Below are 12068 nucleotides of genomic sequence, written 5' to 3' on the forward strand. Positions count from 1 at the left end.
TCCTGAGCATTCTGGATAATAGGTCATATATATATACAGTATATATATATATATATATATATATATATATATATATATGTATATATATATATATATATATATATTTTCTTTATTTTCTTTATTTTCTTAAATAAAGAAAGCAAAATGGCAAACATGAAGAACTGTCTGTTTGTGTATATATATACACAAACAGACAGTTCTTCATGTTTGCCATTTTGCTTTCTTTATTTAAGATTGCACTGCACTTGCACTTGATGTATAGTAAGCTAGGATCAATCCAAACACTTAGCTGTTCTGATATATTGACCATACACTTATGTGAGCCAGCTGCAAGTAATCAGTTTTCAGGATTTGTATGGTCGGAAAATGACACACAGTTCATGATAGCCAAGTGATACTTTGACACAGCTAAAGATTTCATACTCTTCCACCTAAATACTCAGATTCGATGGTCCCAGCCAGCAGCAGCTTAGATCTTTTTATCTTGTCGGAGGACTACATCTAAAATTCCAGGGTTGACAAGTTCTTGTGTTTTGTAAGCCTCAAGAAACAGAACATAATTGTTAGATAGCTTGATACGTTGCTCATTACATAATATTTGCTGCCTTATACTTAGGAGACATGGGGCTTTCTGGTTGTCCTATTCAAATCAAGAGAAATTAGAGTTGTGTGGGACAACAGCATGCGTGTTGCTGTGATCAAAATGGCCCATGCATCATAGCCTTAGTATTATAGGAAACAAACTAACCTTATATGTTTAGTAAATGATATTTCTTGATGAGAATGATATTGTCTACTTTCTTCATGTTAAAACTTAATAGCAAACTGGAAATACAATATCCTCTTAAAGAGAACACATCTAAAGAGAAAAGAGAACTACAAGATAGTGAATCTGGAAAATGCTTGTTTTATTATTAAGGTTTTCAAGAAACTCTACTATTTCGTTCGTTTATTATATTCAATATCTATATGGATGAATACATGAACATTTATTAAATATACATAAACATAATGAAATAAGATCCATAATGTATCAAAAATTCCATTTTCAGAAGCTTTGAGCTACTGCACCAACGTGACCAGATAATTAAAAAAATCCCAACCAAACAGCCACACCAGAAATTTCAAAGAATGCAACTGGAGTGACTAACTTGAAACTTGGGACTGATTGATTAGCTTGGGGCTACTAACTAAACCATTTTTCAGACACTGAGACGTTAAGTGAAAAACTGGATGAGTAGACCGGAAAGAAAAGGACTCCATATACCTTCAGGTTCTGCTGTTCATCAAGGCTCCAGACATGTAGTACTCTCTCTGAGGATCCTGAGACCCCTCTGGCCTTAAGGCAGTCAAAGTCAAGGCTCATCACAGGCTCCATGTGGCAAGTAAGTTGGCTCATCAATCTGTGTTCCAAAACATTCCACAAAGCCATCCTCATAGCCAACAAGAAAAAGGGGGCTAGGACCAGATATGGGCTGGCAAAACAATTACAAAACAATTGACTCTTATAAAGAGGGTTGAAAGGAAAGATTTTAAAATTCCTCATGTCTAACACAAATTAACAAAAATAAGAAAATGCTTATTTCATATACTAACAATATTTAGAAACCTATTGCTTGTATTATTAAAATAAAGCTGGGTTTGAACTCAAACTACAAGCTATGGATTACCATCTGAAGCTTCAATGTGTTGCATGTTTTTTCTATGTCTGCTGCTTAAAGGTTAACAAGAAATCCACCAACTACTGTAACCAATCTGAAAGATAATTTGATAAATGATTTTGGAGTTCAAAGGGCATGACACTCTGACCGGACACCTAATTTATTTCAGCCTTTGAAATAACTCAGAGAAGGAAATTCTGTTGATTGTGTGACACTTTCTAGAAAAAGGGATTCATCATCTCTCGGGAGAAATGTGCAATAGCCAGTGAGACGGCAACTGATTAAGCTAGTTTAAAAAAAAAAATCCAAGGGGACATTAAACATATATGCTTTCTAGCAACTCTATAGATCTCCCATCAATGGCACAGAACCAGACACGAGACAAATTGATTAGAGGGTCCTACATTAAACAATGATATTTGAAATTACTGGGTCACATATAACAGGGGTAGTTGTTCTTAAATACTAAAAGAACCCCTTTTTTTTTTTAAATTAAAAATAATATTGTGTATACGAATGTGTGTTATAAAGAATCATATGAGTTTCCAATTTGTCACAAAGAAATAGTGAAAATGTCAGGGATAAAGCAAAAAACAAATTTGAAGTAATTTCTCAGAAAGTTTTATTTCTCTTTTAATAACACTGCTAAAATGAATCATTAATGAAACGCAGACAGGAATACATTAAAGGGATTCTGTCACAGGAAAACATGTTTTTACTTAAAATGAATCAGTTAATAGTGCTGCTGCAGCAGAATTCTGCACTGAAATCCATTTTTCAAAAGAGCAAACATATTTTTTTATGTTTTGTTTTGAAATCTGACATGGGGCTAGACATACTGTCAGTTTCCCAGGTGCTCCCAGTCATGTGACTTGTGCTCTGATAAATTTAATTCACTCTTTACTGCTGCACTGCAAGTTGGAGTGATATCACCCCAATCCCACCCCCCCCCCAACAGCCTAACAAAAGAACAATGGAAAGATAACCAGATAATAGCTCCCTTACACAAGATGACGACTCCGTAGTAGATATGAGAACAGCACTCAATAGTAAAAATCCAAGTCACACTGTGACTCTTCCAGTTACATTGAGTAGGAGGAACAACAGCCTGCCAGAAAGCAGTTCTATTGTGAAGTGCTGGCTCTTTATATGGTGGCGTGAATTATTTGCAGTGTAAACAAAATAATTTATAAATAAAAACTACACCATAAAAATCATGACAATATCCCTTTAAAATGCACCCATTTATTGTACAGTACTGCAGACTATGTTGATGCTTTATAGATAATAATGACAAACAACTCCAACTTGCTACACACTGACTTGTAACAGTCAAATAATAAGCCGCTCCAAACTTACCCCCCGTGGGCCTTACTCCTCCACTTGCTCCACCATAGAACCGGGTGCTCAGCCACCAGCGCCTCAGCTGTAATAGATAGGGATAAAAACAGATAGGCGGCACTCCGGATAAAACGAAAGAGAATTTATGGATCCACATGGCCATCTGTTTTAAAACTGACTTGTAATGCTGTTGCTCGAAATGTGATTTACTTGCCATAACTTCATGCCCGTAGCCATATCCCATTGTTTATCTGTGTAGGGCTTCATCATGGAGATTACATTTTTAGAATTAAGATCCAAAACCTGGACCTTTAAAAGAGAAATGCTTTGTCTTACCTGCAACTGTAAAGACTGCTACAAAGGTCTTGAGGGATAATAGAGAAAGCACACTATGCTCTCCGTTTCCATCTCCTCTGGCACCTATTTCAGTTTTGGAATCAATACTAAACACTGATCTGTCAATATGGTTTAAGAAAGCCCCATTAAAACTAATGGACTTGTACTGTGCAGACAAACTAAAATGCATGTGTCTTAAGAAAGAACTGTACTTAAATATTTGCTAATACAGAATTATATAACAACACTTCCTTATTCTAAACTCAGACCACTATCGAGCTTTGAAAGTTACTTCCAAGAATGGCAAAGATTTATGGTCTTTTAGGAGAACCAAAGGAAATACAGACAATTCCACACATGATCAAATGGGAACAAAGACTTAAGAAAAACTATACAATGAAGGAATGGCAAAAGGCTATCTCCAGAACCCAACGGTTCACTAGATGTGTTACTCATCACGAGTGCTATCACAAAATCTTATATAACTGGTATCTAACCCCTTCAAGATTATCAAAAATGTACCCTGGAGCTTCGAATTCCTGTTGGAGATGTGACAAGGACATAAGAGATATGCTCCATATTTGGTGGACATGTGAGATTTTGGCTTAATGTGAGAACTTTGATTACAGAGATAACACAACAAAATATCCCAAAATATCTCCAGAAGATATGTTGCTGAATCTTTACAGAAGACTTCCAAACAAGAATTTAAAATTTCCGACTTTCCAAATACTAAACGCTTGCAGACTTTTGATTACTAGAAATTGGAAAAAAAGATGTCCCTAGTATTATCCAAGTACAAAGAGAGGTGACCAACAATTTAGAATACGAAAAAGCAGCGCCGAGGAGTTTAGGGGGGAAAAACTGTTTGGAAGCTCACAAATTTTGGATGTCTAAGGTCAAAATCTAGATCATATACAGTTTATATGTATTGCATGAATTGTAACTGCCCTGGGAGACATACAGATGTACTACAGGTTAGGGCTCTTACACACGGGCGGTTTTACCTGTGCTTCCCTGTGTCTGCGTTGCACTTTCTTCCGCAGGTGGTGCAGGAGTAGACACACTCAATTATTGTCAAGGGGGCAGTACTTACACAGACGCATGTATGCGCCGAACGCAGGTGAAATGCAACATGCTGCGTCCCACCTGCGTTTGGCGCTTACATGCGTCTGTGTGATTACAGCCCCTTGGCAATACCTGAGTGCATTGCTCCCCTGTGGCTGAACGGAAGAATCTGCAACGCAAGGGAGAGCAGGTAAAACCGCCTGTGGGTCAGAGCCCTTACACTACCTTTACCTTTTTTTCTTGTTTTTTTTGTTTGTTTGATTAATTGTGTGTATATTAATGTGGTTAATTTAATGAGTATACCTGCATTGATTTAAACCATTATATACACAATATAATTACTGTATTGTTGAAAATTAATAAAAAGTGCCAGTAAAAAAAAAAAAGTTTTATGTTTCAAGAGCAACAATTTACTGACTGCATTGACTAAACACAATGGAATGCAGATAGTAGATAAAATATTAAAATCCAGATTATTTTCTTGCACAAAATACAGAAAAAAAGTTAAATGTAACCCCAAATATGTCAGAGGTAAATACATTTAACAGAAAGGACCCAAACTATTCCTGATTGCATGCTAAAATGACCATATCAACCCTTTAACTAGAAACACTTATTAACAAGAACATAGCATATTGGAAATAGGTCTTGCAGGAATGCTGTCAATTAACAAATCCCTTGCTAGAGCCTTCTCTAGCTCTATGTTCTATCTGTAAGGAGTCTGTACATTTCATGTTTGTGGGTTTGCTATGGTTTCTCTGGTTTCTCCCCACCCCATTAGCTTGTGAATCAATTAAATTGATTACAGTGGGGGTCATTTATAAACACTGGGCAGATTTGCGCCTGGGCAGTAACGCAATTTATTCAAATCAAAATTATTTATTTAAATCAAATTATTGATTTCATTGTTCTACCTGCAGCATCTGATTGGTTGCTATGGGTTACATCTCGGGTGCAAATTTGCCCAGTGTTGAGTGAGCCTGAATGTGTGTGGAATGTGATAGGAACTGTAGATTGCAAGCCCCATGGGCACTCATGTAAATGATGTATGATCTCTGTAAAGTGTTGTAGAATATATGAATAAAGTATAAGGGCTCTTACAGACGAGCGTTTGAAGCTGCGCTCCCCTGCGTTCTGTTTTTATGCGTTCAGCCGCAGGGGAGCGCAGAAGTAGACACATTCAGTTTTTTTCAATGGGGCTGTACTCACACAGGCGCATGTAGGCGCCGAACCCAGGTTGAGACGCAACATGCTGCATTTTTCCTGCGTCTACTTCTGCGCTCCCCTGCGGCTGAACACATAAAAACGGAACGCAGGGGAGCGCAGTTTCAAACGCTCATCTGTAAGAGCCCTTAGAATTGTGTTTCCAATGTATGATCCAAAAAAATCTACCCTTTAAAACCAAACATTTTGCAGGGGTCATTTGAAACTGAACTCTGCATGGTTGCCACTGCAGTCTGCATCAGATCTAATTGTGTGAAATCTTTAAAGGGTTAAAGGTGATGTCAGACAGGGTGATTACACGGGTTGAGCCTTTGTGAAGTGTTTCACACGCAGCGATTCAAAGTTATGTTTATGGAAGGGCATTTGGTGGGCACTTTGTTGTCCACAGTTGAGGATTTGGTCTTTACTTTTAAACTGATGTGAATGAAATCGGTGCTAGCAAAAATGGCTATAGAGCTTTGCAATTTTCATTACTGGACCCTCAACGTCACAGAGAGAGTAAAAGAAAAATGTTAAACAAAATATACAACTAGCAATGAGCGAAATATTTCGCCAAGTTTCGCCAAGAAAATCACACCTTTGGGTGAAAAAAATTTGTCACGTGTCAAACGCAATTTGTCTGGCGCCAAAAAGAAATTGTCGCCTGTAGACTTCAATGCATTTTAACGAATTGTCGATGAAGCGAAATGGGTCCGATTTGACCATCACTATGTGCAACAAATTGAACAATAATAAGACGAGCAGAATTGATGAAAGGCAAAGTGTACCTATTCCAAAAAGCTTACAATCTCATTTTGTACTTTAAATACATACAACTTTATCTTATGAACTATGCATTAAAATGTAAATCTTGCAGTTCTAAGTGCTAGAAATTAAGAAAAAATGATTGCTAACTTTGCCGGAGGGGACTGGTGTTCCTGGGTGATTATATGAGGAATAACCAGATGCACACCCTTTTTCAAATTAAAAAGAAAATGTTCAAATACAACTGGAGACATAGCAGAATTGTGTGTAGCTCATAAATGCAGCCACAAACAAACACATGCCTGGCCATATCACATAATCAAGATAAGAGATAAAATTCATCATTTTTTTGGGATACACCCAAGCATAAAGACTTCCTGAGTTTAGAAGTTTATCTTGGCATTAGAGGAGGATATACTAAGCAGGCATGGTGCCACAAGCCAACAGTTGTAATATATATATATATATATATGGACTATAGTTTAAAGGAGAACTAAAGATTAATTTAAAGTACCAGTAACAGCAAAAAATTTTTTACAAAAATTTGTTAGTATGCTACGCAAAAAAGACACCAACACATATTAAACTTTAAAGTCGCTAAGTCTATATAACTTAACGAAACTCCGCTTGCGCTCCTCTTCAGAAACGGCAACAGGGCGACGATGCATTGTGCGGCGCTCAATTTCTCCTCCCTGGCTATCTCCTATAAGGAAGGCAGGGAGGAGAAACGGAGCACCGCACGATGGATCGCCGACCGCTTTTTCTGAAGAGGAGCGCAAGCAGAGTTTCGGTTAGTTATTTCTTAATAAAGACTTAGCGACTTTATGTGTTGGTGTCTTTTTTTTGTAGCATACAAACAAATTTTTAAAAAAATGTTTTTGCTGTTACTGGTCCTTTAAGAAGTAGACTAGAAATGTTGTACACTATGTTTTGGATTTCTGTCTATGTTTTGGATTTCTGTCAGCCGAAAGCAACCAAAGCCCTTTAGCAGGGAAGATCTTTGCCTCCAAAGATGCCCCAGTAGCTCCCCATCTTCTTTTTTTGCTGATTCACTGCACATGCTCTGTGCTGCTGTCACTTACTGATCTTAGGGGCCAACTCAAAATATACAGTACACATAGAATAGAAATGTTACAATATAAGTCTGATTAGTAATTAATACAGTTAGTTACTAAATGACAGCTCAGAAACCAGTGCAATTAGCTTCAGAATGAAATAATTAGCCCTGTAGCACCAGCTTATATTACAGGCATCATTTTCTGCTTGATAATTTGCAACAACCCCTAAGCTTAGCTTCTCAACAGCTGCTCAGAGCCCACTGAACATCTGAGTGTCACAAACACTTTCCAAGATGGTGACCCCCTGTGACAAGTTTGAAGTCCTTGATCATTGCTGCTATTGAGAAGCTGAAACTTTAGGTTGGTGCAATAAGTGCAGTATGTGATATATGGCATTATTAGTCACATTCATGTTTAGGGTTTACTTCTCCTTCAATGCAAATTGTCTTGTAGGTCCACTTTCCTTGCTTTGCAAAAAATAATTCAGAGCCGAGTGTCTATGAAAAATATATTTTACTCTCTATATTCTGGAATATTTTGTGACTTTCATACTGTAAGTTGCTATGCAGCAGTCCACGCATTCGCCCCTTTTCCTGTTTTATGCTGAATGCAATTTAGAAAATGGCTAGTAAAATCCAAAGCCAACAGCTTTTGCTACTTGTATTTTACTGTTGCTCTTTAATGCAATCAGATGAAAAGAAAATGGACTCCAATGAAAAAAGCACAAGGAGACATGCAAATAATTTGCAGTGTTGTTAAACCCATCATTAGTGCTGACATTAAATGACAGTTTAATTCGTTTTTACAGGGCAAGCAATTGGGCGTAGACAGTAATTAAGGTTTGATGTGGGCACGTTTAAAATCCATTTGCTCTCACTTCAGTTCAACGTGAAAATCCTGATTCATGATTTTTGCAAAGTGTCCCAGACTTGCAGCCAGACATTAGGGAGCCTTGATTGTGAGAGCCACCTAGCAATATGAAAGGAGAAGTCTCCAGTCTGGAGAATATATTAAGTTATAAGCAGCCACATCATAAAAACAAAATAACACATTCATTGCAGAAGCCCCAACAATTAAAACTTTAAAAATAAGCCCAAGCAACAATGTATAGTGTGTAATATTCATAATTCTACTTTGTTTGATATTCTTTATGTTTATTAGATAGATAAATGCTGTTTATGCTTACATTGCCTTTATTTACCTTTTCCAATTGTTTCTGTTCAGTTTTGGGCTGTGTAAGCTTAGCGGCAGATTTATCAAGGGTCGAAGTGAAAATTCAACTAAAAAAATTGAATTTTGAGCTAATTTTTGTGCACTTCGACTAGGGAATAGTCAACCATTCGCCATCTAAAACCTGCTGCATTGCTGTTTTAGCCTATGGGGGACCTCCTAGAACCTATTTGAAGTCAATTCGTGGACTTTGAAAAATCAAAGTAGTTTTTTGAAAAAACTTCAAAAACTTCAAATTCGATCAAATACGATGTTACTTCGAATCATACTATTCAAATTCGAATGAAAACTGCCTATTCGCCCGAAAAACAAAAAACTTTGTTTTTTTTTATTAGAATTTTGAAGTTTTTTTTCTTCGAAATTCGACCCTTGATAAATCTGCCCCTTAGGGAGAGGGCCTGATGAATCTACAGTTAAACATTTGCTGGCCTTTCTTTTTTCATTTTATATAGGGAAGGTATTGTGCCAGGCCGGATTTGTGGAAAGGCCACCAAGGCCCAGGCCTAGGATTTTAGGGGACGGCGTGGATTTGTATCTTTCTTATTTTTAGAAAGACATGAAATGTCTATGAAACAGCAAGGAAGAAGGAATTGATCAAGGGAGTTATCAGATTACTATTCCTTGGAGTCAGAAGGAAAATTGTTCCATGTCCCCAGGAGACTGAATCGAGTATACTGCATGGGCATTGTTTACCTTTCTGTGGATCTTGGAAAAGCTGAATCACATAGGTATGCTTTTTTAATATTACAATGCAACTATGTGATAACAATGAAACCATCGCTATGCAATTAGAGTTACTATACAAATATTTTAAAGTACACATTAAGGGGGCTATTTATTAAAGGTCGAGTTTTGTTTTCTCTAAAAATCTGAGTTTTTCTGAACAAACATACCACTTTCACCTGTGCCAGGTAATAGTACGTTATATTGTCATTCCTTTAAAACATTTTTTGGTGTTACTGTTCTTTTACTATTTCATTCAGACCTCATCCTTGGGTATGTCAGGGACATATGGCCTCCAATGACAAGCCTCACATATTTTTTGCTGAAAAAAAATGGATACTGCTAAGCAATATCACTAATGCTGAGAAAATTGCAATATTATCCTTTCTTTCATTGCCTCGTTAGTTTAAAGTTTATATAATTCATATTATTCAATCACCCACCTGTTTCCTCCCTATGTTTGAAGGTGAATATATCAAATTGTTTTGCTCTTCTATAGTGTCTAATGACAAGTTTGTTCCAATAACTAGTTTGTAATCTTTAATGGAAATTCTTGATATTATTTTCATTTTTACTCCTAGTCGAAACATTTTGTTCAATATCTTATCTCTTACGATTGTGGATACAGTATGCAAATTCACTCACAGAAGACACTATCATTCCCTTTGAAACACCAAGACAAATGAAACTTTAAAATCGCAAAGCCTTTATTAAGAAATAACCTTCCGCTCCTCTGTGCCAATCCATCGTTCTCCTATAAGGAAGGCAGGGAGGAGAAATCGAGTGCTGCACGATGGATTGCCCGATCGCTTTCTGAAGAGGAGTGCAAGCAGAGTTTCGGTAAGTTATTTCTTAATAAAGACTTTGTGATTTTAAAGTTTAATTTGTCTTGGTGGTTTTTTTTTCGATGTATACTAACGAATTTTTAAAAAAACTTTTTTTGATGTTACTGGTCCTTTAACTGTAAGGCTCTCCGCCTTCTCTGCCAGAACTCTTATTTAGAATAAAAGAAGGGTGAGAGTATTTGTACTCTATTAGGAACTGAACCCTAAAAAATTTGCTGAAGCAAATTACTCCCATAATTAGTTTTTTTTGCAGCTGATGTGTATTAACCCTGTATAGTCTGCTTTGATGGAAAAAGTACATTTCGGGCATTATGTGCCAAATTATATAGACAGTGCTCACACATAAAACATCCATAAAATTCTAGATCCTATACCTGTATTCCATTTTTAAAACCAAAAAGCGCTAAGACAGCAGAATTAGTAAAGCTGAAAGAAGACTTGTAGTACATGTAATGTAATTGCTGTTGCCCTACGGACCATATAATGAACATGATATTACAGCTGCAGAACTATATGGGTTGAAAGACAAATTAGAATCTTTACCCATCCAGCTAACAGATAACTTGGCACTCAGATTCAATAGACTTGATGTCTAATGTAAAACAGACATTCTGCAATTCTCTATAGCATCTCATAGACAGTAAGTAGGCTTTGCAAAGAAAATCAAGTACAGCAGCTGCCAAAGAAAAGCAATAACTTGTTAATTGTCTTCAGGGTAAAATTACAAAGGAACGCACAGTCAGCCCCTGTTTTTTATTAAATATATTCAATGATTTCATGAAAGATTGGACATTATGTAAATGTAGTTGTACCCTCTGGTAATCATGTGATACAACAACTTCCAACAAATTTAAAATTATATGTCTTTTGCAAAAGTCTTATTTACTGACCAGGCACGTACATGTTGAAATGTTCTGCTTGCCCAAAAGGTGACAGAGCATGTTATATTAAAACACAACAACTACCAAATAATACCTACTGTCTCTAGTCCGTTGAGTATAGAATTAACTGCTAAACCATAAACTAAACTAGAAACCAGCTTAGGTATGTTTTCACTGGGTTCTAAGAACTTAATTTAATATTTAATTTAACTACATACCTGCTCATGTGGAGCTTTTTTGGAATTGGCCACGTGGAATAAATATCACACACAGAAGCATCCTTCCCCTTGGGGCAGATTTACTAAAGAGTGAAGTGGCTAACGCTAGCAACTCTTCACCAGAAATCACATCCGCAATTCACTAATAGGCGCAGGTGCCAATTCGCTAGTGAAAGAGACAGGCAAAAGGTTGTTACTCCGCAAATTCAGTAAAGTGCGGATTTTACTTTTGCCAGAGTTGATTTTGCCACCTCAGACCAGGTGAAGTGCTAAAAAGAAGTTAGATCTTCCTCAATCTTCTGTCACTTACATCATATCCTGTGTCCTGAAAATGGCATTAAAGTTCCAAAAAACGGTGGTGACTTTTCCTGCCTGCAAAAGTCCTGACTTTTTTTTGGGTAACCGGTTTTCTCCAGACATTTCATAACATATGGAACATTCATTTTACAGTGGGCTCATGTGTGGGGCATTATATTAACTCTCTTGTCTTTATTAAGGTTCCCTGGACATGTATAAGAAAAAGTTGTAATTTTGCACCATTTATTATAAAGACGTCCATACAACTTTAAATTACCCGCCCCATGCAAATTGACCTAAGTGCAAGATCACTAGTGAATTTTCCTAGGCACAAAGCTAGCGCATCTTCGCTATGAAATGTTTGCACTGCCGAAGTAACGCTAGTGAAAAGTCACCATCGTTCGGTGCCCAGGGTGCAATGTTGCATATTAGAGAATTAGTG

The 12068-nt window shown here is 36.8% G+C and overlaps 1 pseudogene; it reads right to left on the bottom strand.

Moving 5' to 3' along the window:
- Positions 1-285: 285 nt before the first annotated feature.
- Positions 286-3917, bottom strand: LOC108705152 (annotated as a pseudogene).
- Between the last annotated feature and the right edge of the window lie 8151 nt (positions 3918-12068).

The sequence above is a fragment of the Xenopus laevis genome, chromosome 1S, assembly GCF_017654675.1.
Source record: "Xenopus laevis strain J_2021 chromosome 1S, Xenopus_laevis_v10.1, whole genome shotgun sequence".
Lineage (NCBI taxonomy): Eukaryota > Metazoa > Chordata > Amphibia > Anura > Pipidae > Xenopus > Xenopus laevis.